Source organism: Xiphias gladius, chromosome 4 (genome assembly GCF_016859285.1).
Source record: "Xiphias gladius isolate SHS-SW01 ecotype Sanya breed wild chromosome 4, ASM1685928v1, whole genome shotgun sequence".
Taxonomy (NCBI): domain Eukaryota; kingdom Metazoa; phylum Chordata; class Actinopteri; order Istiophoriformes; family Xiphiidae; genus Xiphias; species Xiphias gladius.
In genome coordinates, this window is record NC_053403.1 from 24,452,041 (window position 1) to 24,473,270 (window position 21,230).

A 21,230-nucleotide genomic window follows, 5' to 3' on the forward strand; every position below is an offset into this window, starting at 1 on the left:
TAAAACGATGCTTATGAATCGATGCATCAGTAACAATCTAATAATGTCGTATACATCACTCTAAAGGGTAATTTCCCGCAGAACAAGTAATTTTACTTTTGCTACTTTTGAGTACATTTTGCTGATAATACTTAACTAAGAGATCTGAGTAATTCTTCCACCACTGTTTATGGTAGTACAAAACAATTATTCCGTTGTACTGCAGAAGTTATTGAAGGCTCTCTTAATGGTTTTGGATCCCCAGAACTGACAAAAGGCAGTAGAAGTTTATCAGACAAGTCAAAAACATAATTGAACACATCAATAATTTAAATTGTTGAATGTGTGTGTCCATGTATGTCCAGAGCAGGGATTGGTTCCAGGGTTGCTGTGTGTTGTTTTGTTTTTTTTTACAACTGAGATTGAAAGAAAGTGTATGGCTTTATATTTGTTTTTAGACTCCATTTTAATTATTTAACTAACTGTATAATTCATAGATGTATTCACTATTTTAGTCTAGCCATATATTTTTGACATATTTTGGGCTCCATAAATGAGAGCATCGGCTGAATGGTAAAACCGGTGAAAGAGAATTGAAATCGCTTTTTCTTTTACAGCTACTGAATGGGTTGTTATGGCTAAATGGATGTTTTGCAGTTTTTTGTAAAGCACACAACCTCCATTTAATAACAAGCTTCTGTGCATGAAATGAAAAGTCCACTGCCAGATGGAATTGGAGGCTTTTTTGTAAAGCCTGCTTGAGATGCCTTCATTTAATAGAATCTCCTCATTCACACCTGGAGAAATGAATGAATGGATTTCTAACATCCACCTGCCTGCTGGAGAGGCATTAAAAAAAACAACAACAGATGAGTGAAATGGGGCCATCATACAGGCTTTTGATTAAAGCTAGCAGCTCACGTGTGCTTTGCTGCAACCTGTTGTTTACTAGCTGAAATACTGCAGTCACAATACTGACATGTTTCTGTGTCAGTTAGGTTTTTGTCCTTCTAACTGGAATGGGGTCATTTATTCCAGCTGGACAAATCTGTGCTAATCAACCTCTTGTTTATCATCTATCACACAATTTCATGTATTATCACCATGACAATAGGTCAAAAAAGCTGTGAATAATTGAGTATCTCTGTGTCCCTGCAGGGCCTCTGTTTTGGCGCCGCACAAAGCAATGTGGAGGAAATAAAGATCCTGATACGCTGAAAACCAGAGGTATGACGTCCACATTCCAATGGACTCATATACACTCTCACACACATATCCAACTTCACATATACACACTTGTCAATGAATTTAGGCGTGTTTACTCACATCACATCACTATATGAGAATAACCTCATGTACATATTGACAGCAGATGGATGGATGGTAAAAATGGTCATTCTGGAAAATTTTCCTTATCTTTAAATGCAATTCAGTGCAAAATGATAGCAGAGCAAGCACATACACATCCATTAAACCACGCACAGATATCCACCAGCTGGTCACCACTAGCTGAGATTGTTTGCCAGAGGCTGATCTGCTATCCCATCTGCGATACCTTGATGTTGTTACAGGTTGACGCACAGGACAGCAGATGCAACCAACTAAAAGCTAAAGTGTCGTATTCCTTTATATCTTGACACAGTATATGACCTGATCCAACTCTCTATTTCAGTTACTTCAATCTTTACCCCGCAGTGCAGTAGTAAGGTCATCCATAAATTGTAGTCGGGGTTAATGTGAGGTCAGCCAGTACACAACACAATGCCTCCTTAGCTCTGACTCAGTTGCCACTATTCTGATTTCTCATGTATCCTCCCTGATCTGAATGTATTTTTCTTTATCACATGCAACATATTTCTGGGCTAAAACAGCACCAGATGAAACATGTTTCGGTTATATCCTACTCCAAGTGTTAGCATGCTAGGTCCCCACTAGTTTAGAGTAGAACACGATGGCACTGATGTCAGATTAGTCATTGACAGCAAGCAGCAGTGTGTTCTTTGCCTCTGCAAGTCAGGTTGCAGTGACACAGTTGGATCAATATTGGTCCACAATGTAACTGGTTCCAAGGACATTGACTTAAAATTTTGGAATTTTGTAAAATGAGGAAAATGTTTGTGGAAAATGAAACAGAGGTGCTCTTTAACACCACACGCTGATTATATGAAGTAGGGCTGACACTGAGCATGATGTGCTTTTATTTTTGTCTTTGATCTGGATTGAGTTAATGGATTATGCCAAGAACATTTGTTTTTCTTAATGATCTGATCTGAAGTTTTATTTTACTATGGCTTCACATCCACTAAACAGTGTCTAGTTTGAGGACGTCTCACATTGCCAGACAATAATATCTGTCTTCACCAGGGGTGTAATGGCACAAAAGACTTGAGGTTCGGTATGAACCTCAGTTTTGGGGTCACAGTTCGATGTTTTCGGTAAAGCAGACAAAACAGAAGAAAATTAGAAAATAACCTTATTTATTTTGAAAAATGTAGACATGAAGTGGTAGATCATCAGCCATAATTCTTACTCTAAGAATCTGGATCCTAAATGTCGGTGTATGCTCCACAAGGAAAACAACTGATACAGGATTTTTGAGTCCAATCCCGTTATAGACTTTGCTTTATTTCAAGGATTTACAAACCAAAAGGTTTGGGAACTACTGCTGTACTGAATGGTTCAGGATGAATACACATTCTTACACACAGCTTCCATACATGTCACAGTGAATTGATGAAAATGATGTGAATCCCTTAATATGGCTTTCACAGTAATCAGACATCAACCCAGTTGACCACCCATGGGAGATTTTGGAGAGGATGTGTTAGACAGCGCTCTCCACCATCATCATCAAACCAACTGAATATCATTTAAAAGAATGCTGTTCATCCCAGAGATGGTGGATATCTATGACAAAGAAGCTTGTGGTGGCCCAACACCTTACGAAGACATTAGCCTGGAGGTTCATTCTTTAGCTTGAGAAATCGTACCGGACTAAAAATTACAAACTCAAGGTTCACTTAGTAAGTAAGAACTTACCAAGACACTGTATGTTGATTTTTCCTTTTATTAGTCAACCATCTCCAAATTAAAAAACAAGAATTGAAACACAAAACCCGTTTCTGCAAAACAGCTGGCAACCAGACCAACCAGACATTTTTAGTTTCCTGAGCAATTTCTATGGAGTCCATCCCAAGTCAAGAACCTTTTGTTCAACACAGCAGCCATTTGTTAGCTTCACTTGTTCAGCAACCTGTTTTGAAGCCAAAGAGAGGACCATGTCTCGCCTGGTCAGAGATGCTTCAGTCTGTAGCTTCCTCTTCTTGAGCGTGAGTGGAACTTCCAACAAACTGAACCCAGCCTACTGATAAAGAAGACACATTGTGAAAAACCCAGCACAGCAATTAACAAACAACTATAAATGGAGAGGAAGATTTGTTAGGGGTAGATTACATCAATGGGTTAATGGAAACCAACTGAATAAGTCATTTTTTTCCATGAAACCAGAGTAAGCTAAATATCCAACATTCATAGCAAGTGTATTCATTCTGCAGGCTCAGTCATAGCTGCACTAATAGCGCCTTTATTATGTGTGCTCCAGTTTCCTACGGTGCTTCTGCGTTTTTCGCTGCTCGGCAAAGGAGACAGCAGAGTGGGCTTGTTGCAGAGCAGAATCACAGTTATGCATGTGACTTAGCTGTTTTCGGAAGAGCCTCTCGGCGTTTGAGGTGGCTTTGACGAGGAACCAATGCCATAGTACACAGCGAGCGAAACAGAAAAAGCTCTTCAGAGCTGCAGTGGTAGCACATCATGAACACTCTTACTGTGGGAGCGTGGAGCAGATGTATGTTTGTTTGGGTGTGTGAGCGTGTGCTTCTTGCTAGGTAGGCGGCATTGTAGGCTGGTGAGAAACAGAAACTGAGTCACTGATTCCAATCGTGGTTTCACGCATCTCTCTGCCTCTCCGAGTGTTTCTGCATTGTGCCGAAAGAAGATCTAAACAGCACAGTGGTAATTATCCTCACATTATCCAGACATTGATATTAATTGCTAGAATAATTTGCAGCCATGAGACAAACACATACTTGTGTTCGCCTTTTGCCTCCTCGCAGCTCCATAGCTGACTGTTCGCCCTCTCCTCCTCCCTGCTTGTTACCTCCACGATAATGACTGTGCCAGTGTGGGCTGTGCAAGTATTCACTGAAATGTCAGTGATGCCCTCAGACTGTGGATCCGCTGTGGTTCCCAGTTTGCCTGATGGTAAGGAGACGCAGGCAGTAAGTGGATGCGGTGCCATTAATGAACGCAGTTTAGCTTCACTCCAACATATTGACAACATCTGATGGCATTTTTCATCTGCTTGCTTTCCTTCCTCCGCTTAATTTTGTGATCTTTTCAGGATCTGGGCTGCAAACTTAAATGTACCCACCATAGCTCACAAAGGATGTACTGTACTTTAGCCACCTATGCTTGTTATTGAGATATAGAGAGGCCTCTTGAAACCTCAGCGTGACATATCATCACCAGAATCACAGATTTTGAGCATAGAACCACCTCCCCCAGTCTTCCTTTGTTCATTTGATGGCTGTTAACTAGCCTGTTTTACAGGAAGAGGACTCTGTCTTGACCTTCAGATCCACTCACATCAGAGCAGCTTTCTCTCATCCTCATCATCACTACACTTAGTTGCTGTGTTTGAGAAAGTGGAAACATCAGCAAATTAGCTGCAGCAGCAGCAACAGCAGCAGCACTGCTCGACCCCGCTGAGATATGTCATCTCTGGGAAACATCAAAGTGCCGCTGTGCTGCACTGGATCCCAGGATCCTCAGTAAGCAAGCAGGGACAGAGATATTTCCCTGCTGCTTTCTGCTTGCAGCAACTGATCCGGGTTGTAGAAACCATATCTACGTATGTTTGACATCTTCATGTGCCAACACTCATACTGCAGAATCTGTGTGCTGGTGTTTATGTGAATGTAAATATTTTTATTATTCAGGGGTTGTTCATTTAAACACATTTAAGGAGGACAAAGTCATCTTCAGAGAGTTTATTGATGATGTAGAGTGCCTTCTAGGGAATATTATCCAACAAATTCCTCAGCATTTTTTCCTTTAAACTGCATTTCAATAAGGAGAGATTAATGAGAAGTGAATGACAGTATTTATTGAGGTAGCATCAGAGGAAAGTAGATTAGACTCCAACGATGAGAAGCATCTTCATTAAGCACAGGGCCTAATGAGGATAGGAGATAGGAAAGGATGCCAAGGGGTCTCGACGCTGGTGGTTGTGGCATAGAGCCAGCAGGTGGATGATAGAAACTTAGGGTTGAGACTCCCTGGAAGTCCTGGAAGTTGACAAATTAAAGCAAAAACCAACATAAAGTCACTTAGTAAGTTTTTGTTCCCCCGGAGCCTCCACGACAGCTTCAGTGCTCATTGTCATCAAACCATTCTAACGCTGAAACAATTAATCAGTCAATTAACTAGTCGATCCACACAAAATTACTTGGAGGTTTTTATGACAATCGTTTGCTTGTATATAAGCATCTTCATCCATTATGTTTATGTTATACAGGTTTTTCCTTTAATTTGTCACCCAACTGTAGTTGAAGTTCAGTAAGGTTTTTCCCACATTTCCCAAAATGCAGTTAGAAAAATCCCCCAAAAAAACAAGGACCTGTTACTTTTAGCTGGTTATGCATTTCAATGAAGAACGATAATGGGCAGAGTTTCAACAAAAAGCACAAGTCATGCTCATTACCCACAACATGAAAGCATTGTATTGGGATCTGTTATATGTTACTGCCATCATTCCCCTGAATGATTGTAGAACAATGTGCTATAAATATCTTTAAGGTAAAAATATACATCCAAGCAGCAAAATGTGCTAAAAATGCAGTAGTTGGTTGTTTTTTTTGTTTGTTGGTTCTTTTTTTTTCTAAATATTCAAGATTTGAATTTGAGTTCTCTGCAAAGCCCTACTCCCCCTCTCACACAAAGCATAGGAGCTATAGAATGTAGAGGAGGTGGAGAGAAACAAGGTTAGGTTAAAACCTATTATGTGGCTGTACCGCCCTTTATCTGTTTGCTTCTCTCCTACTCTCTGTGCTCACATATACAGTCATTTCATACAGCTGAATTCACAATAAAGCTGTTCACATTTACATTTTTTTCTGTCTGTTGTCAGACAACGGAATAAGTATGAAATAGTGACTGAAACATGGCCCATTAAGACAACATGTTAACCAGCAGTCAAGCCAAGCTTTTGCTCAAATCCTGATTTTATAAGTGCAACATTGTGTTTAACTTGTGTATGGTGATTTTGTCGGACAATGGCTGTCCTGTGATTTTAGCAATATTTACTTGTAAAATGATTCCTCAGAGAGAAAGTTAGAGGCTCATTCACGCCTGTGTCAGCTTCCATATGGTCAATTGAATGAGACGCATAGAGAAGTGTGCTTGCCGAGTGAAGGCCCGACCTCACACTTGTGGGGTAATACTGGCGATTCTTTTCTACGGAAAGTAGCTAAGGTTGGTCCAAAAATTGGCTAGATTTTTCACTAGGTGCTTTTGTGAAGAAAAGTTGCTAAAGGGCTGTGAAAAGTCGGTACATCAAGTGCAGAGGCGTTAAGTTGGCAACACTGCCTGTAAACAACCCCCTGATGCCGCAATGGAGACCGTTCGCACCAATTCGTTTTGAAAGAGCAATGACTAGTGGGGAAACTCCAACACTATGGCCAGCCGACCAATGGTGTAATGTCAGCACTCAGTCATGTGGCTTTTGGCCGTCATCAGTCAGTCAGTCAGTCAGTCAGTCAGTCAGTCAGTCAGTCAGTCACGGACATTTGCGTTTAGAGGGCTGGCCCCGCTGTTGTAGTCCAGCCAAAACAAGATAGAAGAGATGGGATGATTGACCACCTGCTCTGAGAGATGTCATCTACACATATGCAGAAAGTCCTTTTGATGTTTCCTTCTTTCTTTCATCCCTCATCCCTCCATCATACCTCAGATAAAAGAGTCCAGGATGGGCATAGGAAACCCATCGGCTGGAGGTGTTCAATCTCAACATTTTTATGATCTCTCACTTAACCCACTCATCCTTCTACGATCGCCCTTTAACAGAGGCTGGCTGAGTGAGTAGAGGCCACGTACAGAGAACTGAAGTTTGTCTGAGAGAGGACTGGGATATTTATGCTGCGTTTGTCTGTTTATACTGTTTTGCCTTGTTTGTTTGACTGGGGAAGTAACAGGGTCTAAAGTTTGTAGACTGCCTCTGTTCAGCACCGACAGCTAGCTGACTGCTGGCTGCAGGATGTTGTTTACAGGATGTAAGTGTGTGTGTGTGTGTGTGTGTGTGTGTGTGTGTGTGTGTGTGTGTGTGTGTGTGTGTGTGTCTGTCTGTCTGTAATTTATTCGGCTGTGTATGTGAGCAAAAGAGCCTACTGTGCAGATGGTACAATACCATAACCTCATCCTGTTTAACTGACTAGCGAAGTTGCTGAAGAGCCCACCTTCAATCTGCTGCAGCACACTAATGACTTGCATTGGATATACTCAGTGATTTATGTCTCAGAAATTTCTCCTCCATCCTGCAAGTCAATATTGCCTTGCAGAGATTAAAGGTGTGAGCATATTTTATTTTTTCATATGTCACTACAGCCTCTTATCTTTCCCACAAATCTCAAATGCATGTTTCAAACAGAGCAGAAATGCATCTTTACAAAAATAAGACACTTCCAAGTAGGGCTGACCCGAATGGTTCGAAGTTTTGACCATTGCCATGGCAAAAGATGTCCAAATCAGTATTGAAATGCCACCTTTTTTATTTGTCTGTTTGTTTTTTCAAATTGTTATTATATATGCATTACCACAAAAATCCCAAATAGCCCATGGAATAAGAAATAGTCATCCAACATTATTCATTATTCATCAACATTCATCAACAAAAAGTCAAGGCAGGAATAACTTCCAAAATTGAAAAGATGACTTCCAAAAAGTGCCAGATGGGCCAATGGAGGCTGGAATATCACAGATCTACATTTAAATCTAAATTCTAAATTTGGCAAATCACCTGAAAACTGTCAGTAACAGCTTAGCCGTCTCCTAAAGTTCCCTTTTCTTTCTATGATGGGTGATGTTAGTACAACTTGCATACTAACATGGTTAACAAGGTTGTCTGAAGCTTTGAAGCCCCAAAAATGATATTTAGGAAAGCCCAACTTCCAGGCTAGGTGAGCTCCCTGTCTACATGCATTCAGATTAAATGTAAAGGCCACCATATGGCCAAGGTGAAGATTTTTATTGGTAGTGGTGGGGAATCAGACGGCTGGAACAGCAGCTGTAGCTCCTCATTGACATGCTTTAGACTTGCTGCCCAGCCCATTGAGAGCTATGACAAGTATATTGTCACTGTAGCTGCAAGAATCTCCAACTATAGCAGGCCCTCTAATGACTTTACCCTCAGATGGGCTTATTATGGACACGGCTGCACAGAGACTAACAATGGAGTCTTTCACTTGGCCTGGCAGGACTGAAAACCTCACACGGGAACATTTCTGGTTTGCAAATCAGCCTAGTCTTAACCCACCCAGACAAGATGGCTGTCGACACCACAAAGAAAACCTCTGGGGCAGGAAGCCCATAAATCCCATCGGGTTTAGAAATCACTCTACATAGCCTCATTTATCTAAATTCACCACGTGGACTGCGCTTTGATTCCTCAGAGCTCTCAATGTTCCTGCTCAACTTTGTCATTATATGTTATTTACTAATGTATTGACTGAAGGTTGTCAAGTGGTTCAGTGCTGGTAAATGGTGCCAACACCAACACTAAGAAGAGAGCACTTTTTGATGTTGTACTAGTTTCCTCAGCCTGGGGCAGTCTGACTGTCAATAACTGGCCACAGTTTCCGTCAGTGCTCCACATGTTGGGGGTTTAGCGGCCGATGTGGTTTTAATTATAATGGGGGGATAAGGGTGGGGAGAGGGCGGCTGTTGGGCTATGGCCATATGCCGGCCTTGGGTCCCCAGGGACTAAGCCAGCAGCTTAATGAGCAGCCCCACGGGAATTAGTGCTACTTTAACCTCAGTGTTTTGACTGCTGGGAGAGGCCCGCTGCTCAGCTGATTTACAGCCACTGATGGGTGGAAGAGGAGGAGCAGCAGAGAAGGTTGGTACTTCATCCTGTCTGTTAGCAGGCATGGCGACTTCTTCCTAAATTGTTTCAGGCTGAGTTTTAACACATCACTGAAAGTAACACGGTTGTTTCCTCCTCTACCTGAGAGCAGTTAGGAAGAGACTAAAAACTATAATCTTTCAGTACTAGGGTTTTTAATTGTAAGAAATCTTTCAGTACTAGTACCAATACAAGTTTCAATACTGATAACAAGTCTACTTTCTTGATACCTTTCATATATTAGATATCTCGCTTATATTAGAAATACAATATTTCTGATATTATATTCTAAACAAAAGTAAGAAATGATTTAAATATTAACATGTTTTTCTACAAAACCCTCTTTTTAAATTTAAAAAAGAAGCTTAAGTTCACACACAAGCGGCTGTGCAAGAACTTTGCCTGAATACATTTCGCAAAAATTTGGAAAATTCTGACTTCACAGTTTTAAGAAAAAGATTAGAATAAGATTATGAATCTGATCATACATTTAATGTCAGGTTTCAGCACTGGACAGTTTTTTTATACTTTAGATATTAACAAATATCCTCAGCACCAAAAAGTACTGAGGTACCAGTAGGTAAGTATTGGTACCCAGCGCTACCAATGACAGATATGAACAAAACACCCTGAAGATTCAAATCTAAAAATACAGTATCTGTTAATGTCGTTATATTGTGCCTTAAATTACTCTACCATGGACAAAGAGGACCTGTGTACTACTCATAGGCTAGTCAATTGCATTCACCTTGAATCAATTTAAGTGGGTAAAACTAAAAGTATCAGGCCTTTACAGAGCAGGATCCCAAACAAAGAAAAGCAAAATTTACAAGTCTCTATTCTGTGAAATCAGTTTCACTTTTATAAATCTCAAAATAATTCCTCATGTCTTACTTGCATTTTACTGATTACAAGTTTGATGATTTAGAATCATACTTAACTCATTCTTGTGTGGTTTAATTACTAAATGGCACAGTCCCATCCACACTGTGAAGGTGGGACAGAAGCACTATGTTTTTATTTCTCCCAAAGCCTGTGTGATGACTGAATAACTTCCACATTCATACAGACTGCCTTCATCTGTCATAGGGGGAAACCGGCCAACTGAGTTTAACCCAAATTTTTGTGCATTCATTGTCAAGTGGCAGATTCGTCCATACTGTAAAGGTTTTTAACTGCATGTATGCATGTAAATGCGGGTACTCTATATATCCTGAATTCCTTTGGAGAGTTGTTTGTTTGCATGTCCTCAACAATAAAAGCTGTGTCCACACGATGCAATAAAGCACATGAACAGTGGTGGTATTATATTACTGATGTGAAGTAAGGTCAGGAGCAGACTGAAAAAACCACCACAATAATGGCAACATGCCCTCCACGATGCAGCTGCAGCCATATCTGTCATGATGTCAAAATTAGCGACATAGTAACCTCTTTGAGTGTCAGCATGTTTACCTATGTTTACATTGCGCAATTGCAAAATCCCAAAATTTCAAGACTTAACTTTGTACAGATGTTGTGGTTCTTATGGTGCAGCATAGCATAAAACCACAAAACATTTATGAATACACAGAAAACGTTTAAAAATATAAAGGAAACACAGGAAGAAGGATGTTGGGCAGAGAGTCTGCAATGCTGACTATGTAGAGCACTCAGAGTAAATGAGAACATCAGTCTGAAACTTTAGCTTCACATTTACTCTCGTACCTTATGTCTTCACTGTTTTATTATATGAAACTGAAATGTCTGTGTTCAGAAAGTATGAAGAGTATATTTAGTCTAGTAGACTGATGATGGGAGTGCTTGCACTATCCAATGTGACAGGCTCCAATCATAATGTTACTGCTATATCAGCGTCATAACCCTCTTCAAACGTTATCTGTTGATCGATGTTAAGGGAGCCCACCCATTGTGGGCACCCTGCATTGTGCTGTGGCCTCAATACAAACCAAGAAAACACAAATTACATCAGGCCTGCCTCCCTCATATGATATTACTCTGGCCTGAGAGGTGAAGAATATATGCTTAGAGCTTCGGTGTCTGTGGTTACAAAGGACAAAATGCTTCCATCAGACAGGGTGCATTGATTTTTAAATAGAACTTTGAAGGCCAGTAGATGGAAACCAGCGTCCAAATTCACACACTGATCAATAGTGTTACAGTATCTGCATTTTATATATAAACCTGTTTATAGATATATTAACTGGAGCTGGTTGTGCTCAATGTCACTCCACCTGAGGACAGATAAGGCCTCCTCAGAGAGTGAGCTCTGCTCCAACAAGATTGACAGGCTGTGTTTGTGTCCACATGGCTTCACATGATTGAATCATGACTTATGGTCAGTCAATCACACAGGAAGCCCCATGGCCCATCATTCCGCCCGTCCTCAAACCAGCAGAACTGGCTCTCCTCCTCCTGCACCACCAGTTTCTCAGTTGTCAGTTATATCCAATGATGGATTCTGGTCTAGTTAGACTCAACACTTTCACCAGGACGTTGTTGTTGCCAATTGGTCAGTCAACCAGTCTGTATTTGTTGGTCAATTAATCTGTCCAACAATGCAAGATATTGTAGTAACTACTGGCCAAACTGACATGAAATGCTTTTAAGGTAAAGCTGCAGCATTAGGAAATGTTCAGTTTGCATTAGCAGTAACTTAATAAAGTAAATGTAATTACATTTTTTTTCCTGGGAATGTCTTCACAGACACCCAGTGCATAATACTGCAAATATATAAATATTGCAATACTTTAATAAGTGGGCTATAGGCTCACTCACCACTGTTACCTCATTCAGCGATTAATAGGGGACTTAACAGACATGTATTTTAAATGACAATCTTCGAGGTAGCGACTTTATGAACCCCAATTGGGTTTTGGCTACAATTGAGGGCACTAAGGTCATCCCCTATGTAACATTTCTGTTAAATTTGGGGTAGTTTAACAACATGAAGATGCGTTTACATTCTACACACATTTTACACATGTAAGAATGAGTGACATTTTTCTGACTAAATTTATTAAAATTGTACTGTTTTACACAAAAAACAAGGATTTTGTATTCTGTACCACAATTACATACTTGGCAATGTCAAGAAGGCTTTGAAATAACGTTTACATCATAATGTATTGAGATTAATTTTACAGAAAATATAAGTAACACTTAATTTGACAGATTCATGGATTACTAATAATTTCCTATGTAATTGATAACCTTTACAATACAATCAAATTTATTGTTACGCTAGCGTAAGCCAAAGCCTTTAAATCATTTCACATCAGGTCAGATCAACATCCAAAAATGTGTAATAATCATTTTTCACATAAGATATTTTGACATGTCAGAGTAGGAAAAGCAAAGGTGTTACTAGTAACATTAACAATGAATCTACTCTGTTCAAGTGTCCCAGTAAGCTATGACAGTGTAACAGTGAGCCAGCATAAATAATACCAGGACCCTGAAAGTGAAGCATGTTACCAGCACCTCTAAAGATCACCAACCAACCAACAGAGCAAGGCTAGCTGTTTCCCCATTACCAGTCTTTGTGCTAATCTGAGATAACTGTCTCCTGGCTGTAGCTTGAAATTAATAATTTAACAATATTATGATATGGTCGTATCTACACAAATTCCAGGTCAGTAAACAGTAATACTGATTTTTCGTCAAGGCCTATGTACATATGTGCTTGTGATTTTCTTTGATCATTTCACTGATTAATAAACTGTAATGTATTTAATAGTTTGACATCATAACTCTCAGTTTGTAATATTGGTATTCTTGAAGCTCATTGTACAGCACTTGTTTATGGCTGTGTGTACCCTTTCATATCATCCATATAAACCATTTGAAGACAAAGAATGATGAGCCTTAAAGATCATCCCCAGCTGGAACAAAATCCTCTTTGGAGGTGATGAGCAGTGGGGGCGTTTCTGAGTCTGGGTGCTGTCTAGACACTGTTGCTCTATGTGCAGGAACGTGCTTTGCTTAGCCAGGCAGCTGCAAACACTGGCTCAGGGAGTCACAGCTGGATCCTGCTGTTTCCTTGGAGGCACAGCATATTGCAATGTCAGAGGTCACCCAGTCACACACACACACACATACACACAATCTTCCAGAAACAGAGATGTGTAGTTTTATCTTTCCAGATTAATATTTGAAGCAGTTGTGATTTAGTAATGTAGCACTGCCTGCACTATCTACCAAAATGTGTCTCCTCATCCTCCATCATTCCAGGCTCCTAAATCATCATGACTACTGCGTCATTTCCACTCCCCAGACTCCACCAAGCTGGCTCTGCCAGCAGAGCAAGGACCTAACATACTCACTCTGCTCTGTGATGTGGTAACCTAGCAACGGGGCTATAGAGACAGATCACTGCGTTGTGTTGGTGATGGGCAACCGCACCTCATCTGCTTAGAGGGCACATGTAATACCACCCTTGGAGGTTTATCTGCTGTCCTTCATGCAGTTGAATGTACAGAAATGTTAAATGGCACAATTTCCTATTTTAATTTGTGTAACACTTCTTAGAAGTGAACCTGTTTTTTTAAAAAAAAGAGATAAAGTCAGCAGAACAAACATTAAAGCAAAGACTGCTACAGGTTAGGAGAAGGGTTGGGTGGGGCCTCCTGGTGGAAGGAGATGCATACCGTATAACTACAACATACCTTGTTCAATTCAAACTGTCGACCTTTGTTGCAGGTCATACCCCACTCTCCATGTTTCTTTTCTGTATCTCTTTGTCATTGTTAAATAAAGACAAAATGCAAAAGAAAAAAAAGGAATCCAATAATAAGACCAACACCAACAATACAGGTACGGTACATAATTTTTAAATCTAGGTTGACATGTAGTAAAAGATCATATCATAAAAGTAAGTCTGTGAAAGCAGGCCCAGTTGATTCTGATTTTTTTATCAAGATGCAAGAGGAAACAATCTCAGTGACATTGACAGAGGGTTCATTGTTGGGGCACGGATGTCAGGAGCTTCGTTCACAGAGACTGCTCAACTAGCTGGTGTTTCAATAGGAACAGTAATAAAGTGACATCTGCATTTAGACCAACGGTAAAGACATCAGTCAGTAGGGTCCGAAACTGTGGTCGTCAGCGCTCATTTGATGAACGTGATGCTCGCGCATTAGTGCGACATGTAAGGAAAAATAGAAGAGCAACTCTTCCTCAGTTGACTGAGGATGTCAGTGCAGGACGTGATCAGACTGTGTCAGCAAGAACAGTCAGAGTGCATGTGTGGCGTACACCAAGACAACAGTACAGGCCTGACTGCTTGACCCCTACAGTGAGAGGATCCGGTGGCTATGTTATGATTTCGGGGCATTTTGCTGGCAGGGTTTGGGTCCACTTGTCCCCTTAGAGGGAAGGCTCACTACAAATTAATACCAAGTTGTTTTGAGTGACCACCTTTATCCTATGATGAAACACTTCTATCCTGATTGGAGTAGTTTCTTCCAGGATGACAAAGCGCCCATCCACAGGGCAGGAGGGGTCACTGAATAGTTTGATGAGCATGAAAATGATGTGAATCATATGCTATTGCCTTCGTAGTCACCAGATCTCAACCTAATTGAACACCTATGGGAGATTTTGGACCAACGTGTTAGACAGCGCTCTAGAGGAAAGTAAGCTCTTAAAAGTAAGCTCTCTGTTTTTCTTCTGCTGTTAGAGGCTGTAGAGACAAGGCGGAGCAGGGAGGATGACAAGCAACATGAGCCAGAGTCAAATCCATGTATCCTTGTATGACCCCAGGTTGGCCTAGTCATTTAAGTGGAACTGTGAGGATGAAATGCAGAGAGTTGGAGCAGGACACAGAGGCCTCCTTCACCTATTTATAGAATGAATGATTGACTCAGCTGTAAGTCGCTTCATGAGTAGATCTGCCTTCCTCCAAATGGAAGAAGTGAGTGGTTATTTTCAGCGTTTTGGGGCTGAGCCATATTATTACACAGCTCTCCTACAACATTGTTCTCAGTGAGGTGAATGGAAACTTAACACACTTCAAAGTAAATATGAAGCTTTTAACCACATCCTCTAAACAGTCATAATGATGCCACTGAGATAGATCTTAAAGGGTTAGCTCTCTACCAGGACGGTTCAGGGGGTGTTGCACTCTCTTCATATCTGCAGAGGTGCAGGCAGGTGCTGCACCCAAAAGTTGAAATGCTCAGTTAGTACAAGTTTTGCTGTTTGTTGGTTTTGACCTTTGGTTTGTTTTTATTATATTAAGGTAGTTCTTTTTGGCATTTGGGCCCTCAAGCATTGTTATTATCAAATTGTGGCCATAGTCTATAGGCTATTCTATTCATGTATGTAAATATGCCATATTGGGTGCTTTGAATTACTGTAAGACCATGCATATTTAATGTGGATGGTCCTAGCAGGAAGCAAGCTACATCTACTTCTACCCATGTCAGTGAAAGCATGTTTTTGGACACGCACATCATTGTCTTCACAGTTTCTTTTCTAATAGTACGTTATTTGAATACAGAGCAACCTGAGGCTACTGGCCTTTGTCTTGCTGCCCTGCATGTTGAGGACCTGGAGAAATTGCAGCAGTGCATTGTAACAGTGGTTTATTTCTTCCTGTTTCCTGTGAAGCATGCAGTCAGCATTGCAGCAGCGTCAGGAGATACACAGTGATCTGAGGATGTCTTAACAGTAGGGCTTTCCTGTATATTTCACTCATCATAGTAAGTTGAAAGGGACACTTAAATTGTTGATCTGCAAGCTGCTCTTTGGTAGAGTCATTTGTCTTCAAATTTTGTATTATTCAGACACATAGGAATCAATTAAACGGTACATGACATAGAGTCAATTTGGGCTTTTTCTAATGTAATAAAGAAGAAATTGAATGGGAACAGTTGACAGTGTTACAAGTCCTTAGTGAGATGTAAAATGTCTGTATGGCAAAAAGTCTTTTTTTGCACCCTGTGGGTGACGTGATCTGGAGTTCCAGCTGCGGCCACCACAGCAAAAGTGCCACAGTTCTTCATAGAACATCACTAGCTAGGTTTCCATACAGATATAGTGAATAGTTTATCAGAATTCGAGAAACTCTGCGAAAGAAAATGCAGATTATTGCATGTTTCCAACCACTATGAAGTACGAACTTCATATTTTGTGCAGTTACTAATTAAAACATGCTCTTTCCAGTGGTATGATTGTTTTCATACATGGGCAGTATGCACTTGAAATACAGCTGTGAAATAATTTCTTTTCATTTTTAATACCTCATAAATCAGAAATTTTAATTTCTTTCAGACATGCACCTAGTTGCTAAGAAAGTACCATAACATGAGTATTATATATAAAAATTTAGAAGATCTGTTGTGGTTCAGGGTGAAGATATAGTGGGCTCCAAAGCAAAAAAAGATTTTTTTTAATACAGCAAGCCATAACTTGCTAAATATGCAACTGCTGGCCATCCAGCAATTTTTTCGCAACACTAAAATTACGGCCACAACCCTAAAACTAAAGAAGATGCAAGCCGAAAATGTTGCATATCAGTTGCTGGGTACAATGACATTATTTAGATAAAATATGATGCAAATCCAAGATGGTGGGTCAAGAAATTTTTCAAAAATTTGTTGATTTCACATAGAATTACCCAATATAAACAGCAGGTGGCACTAATTTTCCAGACACCATTAAACCAGCGCAAAAGAAGAGGCCGCAACAAGATCACCTAATGAAAAGACAGGTTTAAACTGTAAACAATGAAAAATACTGTAGAAAACATGGAGAAAATATGGCGTTTCTGTTTGTTTCATGTATTAATTTCAAGAAATTTACAGTCTCCGCATCGCTCGTTTTCGTTCGCCGCTATTTTTTGTTCCTTCAGTGGAGTGGATGCTTCAGTGGATTTTCACATTTTGCTTTTATCGATACACCAACTTTTCCCCCTTTGCCAAGTCTAAAAAAAATTTTGGACCCCCCCCCAGCGTTTCCACTCGGGTTTTTTATGCACAAATCGAAAATATGCATCAAAACAAATGAATGGAAAATCATGTAGTAACTTTCATTAGGTTGGGTTGTGATCAGATAGTCACAATGCAACACGGGACAAAAATGTGGCTCATCACGTGACATATCTTTTATAGGTCTATTGTAGTGGTGTATTTTGGGTGCGTGTTCTTTTATGCTGACTCAGTAACCAGCTACTGGAAACATACAGTAAGATACCCAAGTTGATACCCATGATACCCATAACTGGTTGTAGGTTTAGTCACTGTTGTGTCATGTCAGTGAGCAGTGGACAATAGACTAATAAACTAGACATTAATATGGCAATGTCTGATTTGTACTTAAATGGAAAGTGTTTCATTGAAGGTATTCACAATATTGTACCTTTAATGGTCATCATATTGATTATAAGCCATTATTTCCTTTACGGTATCATTGTTTTAACTTAGACATTTGTTGTCTAGCACTGTTGTCTGACTTTGTTAACCTGATTAGATGGTGTAACTAAACTGTGTGAGACGATACAAACTGTAATGATGCCTTTTTGAACATTTTCAACGAAAACTTTAGAAGTGGACAGAAGTTTCAAATTGCCAGTTTTGCTTTCCAAAAAAGCATTGTTAGCAAATCTGAAGGAAAAATATGAAACCTCCCTGTTACTCCAGTGTGACAGATGTCTCCTGAAGACAAATAAGAACCTGAAAATGTCAAGCTGCCCCTCTAAGGGTACTGATGAAGTAAGTCTGAAAGTGTCTCCTCTAGTCTGTGCTCATGTGCTACTCTGTTACTGACCCGAGGCCCAGTGGTGCTGCCGGCCTGCTGTACATAAAAATTTATCACTTTTTTACATTATACAGCATCTCAATGGGTGAAGTGAATGACGTGTGTACACATCAAATGCATAAATATAATAAACTTATTTACTCAATGTACTAAACAGACGGATAAATGTTACTATCCTGCTGTCAAAGAAAGATTATCATTTGCCTAATCAAAGCATTTACTGTGAGTGATGAAATAAATAAATTTGAAACTATGATTGATACCTAATTTAAAGTATGATTTCCTCTCTTGTACCATGGAAGCAAAGTAGTACAATGAATTGATAAATGACGGTTTACTTTGAGAATTGCAGATGAAAATTTCAGTGAGGGAAGCAGAGGCAGCATCTTGTGTTGGTGTTGATTCATCCAAAGCCCAGGGGAAGGGAAGAGTGTGGGGGCTGCCAGGTCAAGTCCTGGACACAGCTGCATTATTAACAGAAGGTCAGCTGTCAGCGCACGTCTGCAGGGCTCACATCAAGCAGCTCACTCAATTTTGGCGCCTCTGGCTGACATGTTTGTAACCTTGTAGGCTATGAAATGAAGGTTCACAAGACTTCTCTGTTACTTTCTGCATTTTTTTCCTCTTGTTTCAATTAAACAGAGCCAGACCACAACAAGCAAATAATGCAGAGCATTTCAAACAACTTTTATTACCTTCCATTAAAAGACGCATAAGATATATTGGTGCCTGCACCTAATGGCCTGAATAGCTTATGGAGCTGCAACAAAAATAAACTCCACGATATTTTTCTTTTATAATTGATTTGTGTCCAAAAAAAAAAAAGAAGAAAAAAAAGAAAATGTATTTTCAGATATATAAAACACATATTTTTAAAATACCATTTATTTTGTGTTTGGAACAGTCAGAACGCATAGAGGTATTAAGTTCCTCGCGTCAAGTCTCTCATAAAATCAGGGGCACAAACAAGGCTGTTAGAAGGCTTCGTTTTTAGATTTTCTCAGCTAGGTAAACGTGCATCACAAGCCAGGGACTGTACTCTTGGCCAAAGGTAGTTAAAAACAATTCAAATGTTGTAAGTTGATTGTGTCTTTTTTACTGTTAGGTCAATTTTACTTATATAGCGCCAAATTATTATTAATATTATTATTAACAAAGGTTATCTCAGGAGACTTTTCATGGAGAGCAGGTCTAGACCTTATTCTTTGTAGTTACATTTACAGAGACCCAACATTCCCCCATGAGCAAGCATTTCGCAACAGTTGCGAGGAGGGGGGGGCGTCTGCCTCAACCGATTGGGTTGATAGTGAGAGAGAGAGAGAGAGAGAGAGAGAGAGTGTGTGTAAATATATAATTTATATATCAATCTTGGTGTTGTTTTATTCTTTTTTCTGTTATTGCTTACTTGGCTAAATCTTACTTATTTAATGTGTTCCAACCATTACTTAGATGACTAATATCAGTTTTCAGATCCTAAGGAAAACAGGAAACAGGTATGCTTCTCCAGCACTGAATTTCAGTTTGTGTCAGGAAGTGTCAGGAAAAAGCTGGCATTCCATTGGTGAATAAAGTAAAAGAATAGTCTTTTTTATAAAAAATTGGACTGACAAAACATCTGATGCATTTTGGGCTGAAGCCTTCAGCAGATTAATACTCGTAACATTATTTTGAAGCACTCACTACATGTACTTCTCCCCTTTGGATGGACCAGTGACCTCACTGTCCATGTACAGTCTCCTCCCAGACATTCCTGGCTCAGACATCAAACATTTGATTATTGATTTGATTTGACGGTTGATCAACTGATCTATTGATTGACTAATCGTTTTGTCAGGAATAGCTTTTACCCATACAGTTTCACCAAGAAAGAGTGTGATTCCCTATCAAAAGTGTTGGGCATTTGTGCATTGTGGAAATATGCCTTTTCACATCACTTTGGACCACTATCATTACAATATTTATAAAAACAACACAGTTGTTCTTCCACATTAATAGACATTAGCAAGAAGAAAAGAAGAAAACAAATCTGATGACTGAAGTGAGCGCTATGTCCCGAAGTAATCATTCCTATTTTTGTGAGCGATCACACTGTGCGCCGTTCAAAAAATACTATTGGTAAACAAGAGTTATCGTGAACGGACTTGAACTGCAATTTTTTTTCATCCTCCCATATTCATCCGACAGTGTAACAGAGTTTGGCTGCTTAACAAAACTTTGTTCGGTTGGACCTCTGTAGTCTTTCCCAGTGGCCACTAGTCAGCTGACTGAGTTACTGCAGCAAGTCCGTTCCTCTCTCACATTATTATTTTCTCTGACAGTTCACATTTTTCAAGCTTCAGTCTTTCTGACCTCATCATCTTTTAGACAGCTGTTAATTCTTGACTGTTTGACAGATTTTCTCCCAGGTTCATTCCTGATGTAAAGATGTCAGGAGACTAAGAACTTTTTTTCACCCATGAAAACAAGTGATGAATTTATTTCCTCAGTGGCTAACAGAACATGTTACACCAGACTTCAGAAACTCTTGCAGGTTAAACTGGACTAACCAGACACTTTCAAGGCTGATCAACTCCGAAAGACTCACTATAGACGGACTCAAAAACAATCACTAGCCTAGCAACATAGGAAGGCCACAGATAACCCATAATGCAACACTCTGTGATAGACCGTAGTTACACTAGTGATCTCCATTCAAAAAGAATATCTGTTGTCATGAATGAACACATAATTGCTTGTCCTGAAATAGAAGACAACCCCCACTTTTTTAAAGTTTCAGAAAAAAATATTGAGTTATGAGGACCAGTACGGTATCCTCCCTCTCCAGAGAGCTAGAGAACTCTAGTTTTTTCTGTTCAGTCGGTGTAGGCGCTGCACCTAAGTTTTATAATAGTAGAGAAAACCCTGCAGTTGTAGCACTGAGTCGTAGTCTGCCTTCTTTATCACCATCTCAGAGGATCATCAGGTGTCCGCTGTCATCCTCCTCCAGCTCCTACCAGTTTTGCTGCTGTGGTTGCTCCTGCCGTTGACACTGAGCTGCCCTGACACAATGGTGTCACCACTGGCCCCGCCCAGAGACAGAGAAGAGAGGGTCATGGGAGCAGACATGGTTGAGGCCTGTGTTGTTGTGATCTGCACTCAGCCAGCAGGAAGAAATGTAGACAAGCATGTGGCCTCTCGTTTGCCCCAGCGGAACCACAGGCGAGCCATGCGGCAGGAGGAAGGGTTGTTCAGTTTTCATAGCTCGCGGTTCATCATCCCGGAGAGGAGACACTGCTGACTGAAATGAGCCACAAGCAGTAGCTTATTTAAAAAAAAA

At 40.1% G+C, this 21,230-nt stretch overlaps 1 protein-coding gene across 9 annotated transcripts in view; it reads left to right on the top strand.

The window, feature by feature from the left end:
* Positions 1–21,230, top strand: part of fynb (FYN proto-oncogene, Src family tyrosine kinase b) — a 90,630-nt gene that overhangs the window by 12,524 nt on the left and 56,876 nt on the right. For 8 of the 9 annotated variants that reach the window (XM_040124408.1, XM_040124405.1, XM_040124406.1 and 5 more), the window contains one exon: positions 1,138–1,206. The exons of the other annotated variant lie outside the window; for it this stretch is intronic. The gene's annotated coding sequence lies outside the window, so the exon portion shown is untranslated. The remainder of the gene's footprint in view (positions 1–1,137; positions 1,207–21,230) is intronic. 9 annotated transcript variants of the gene reach the window in all.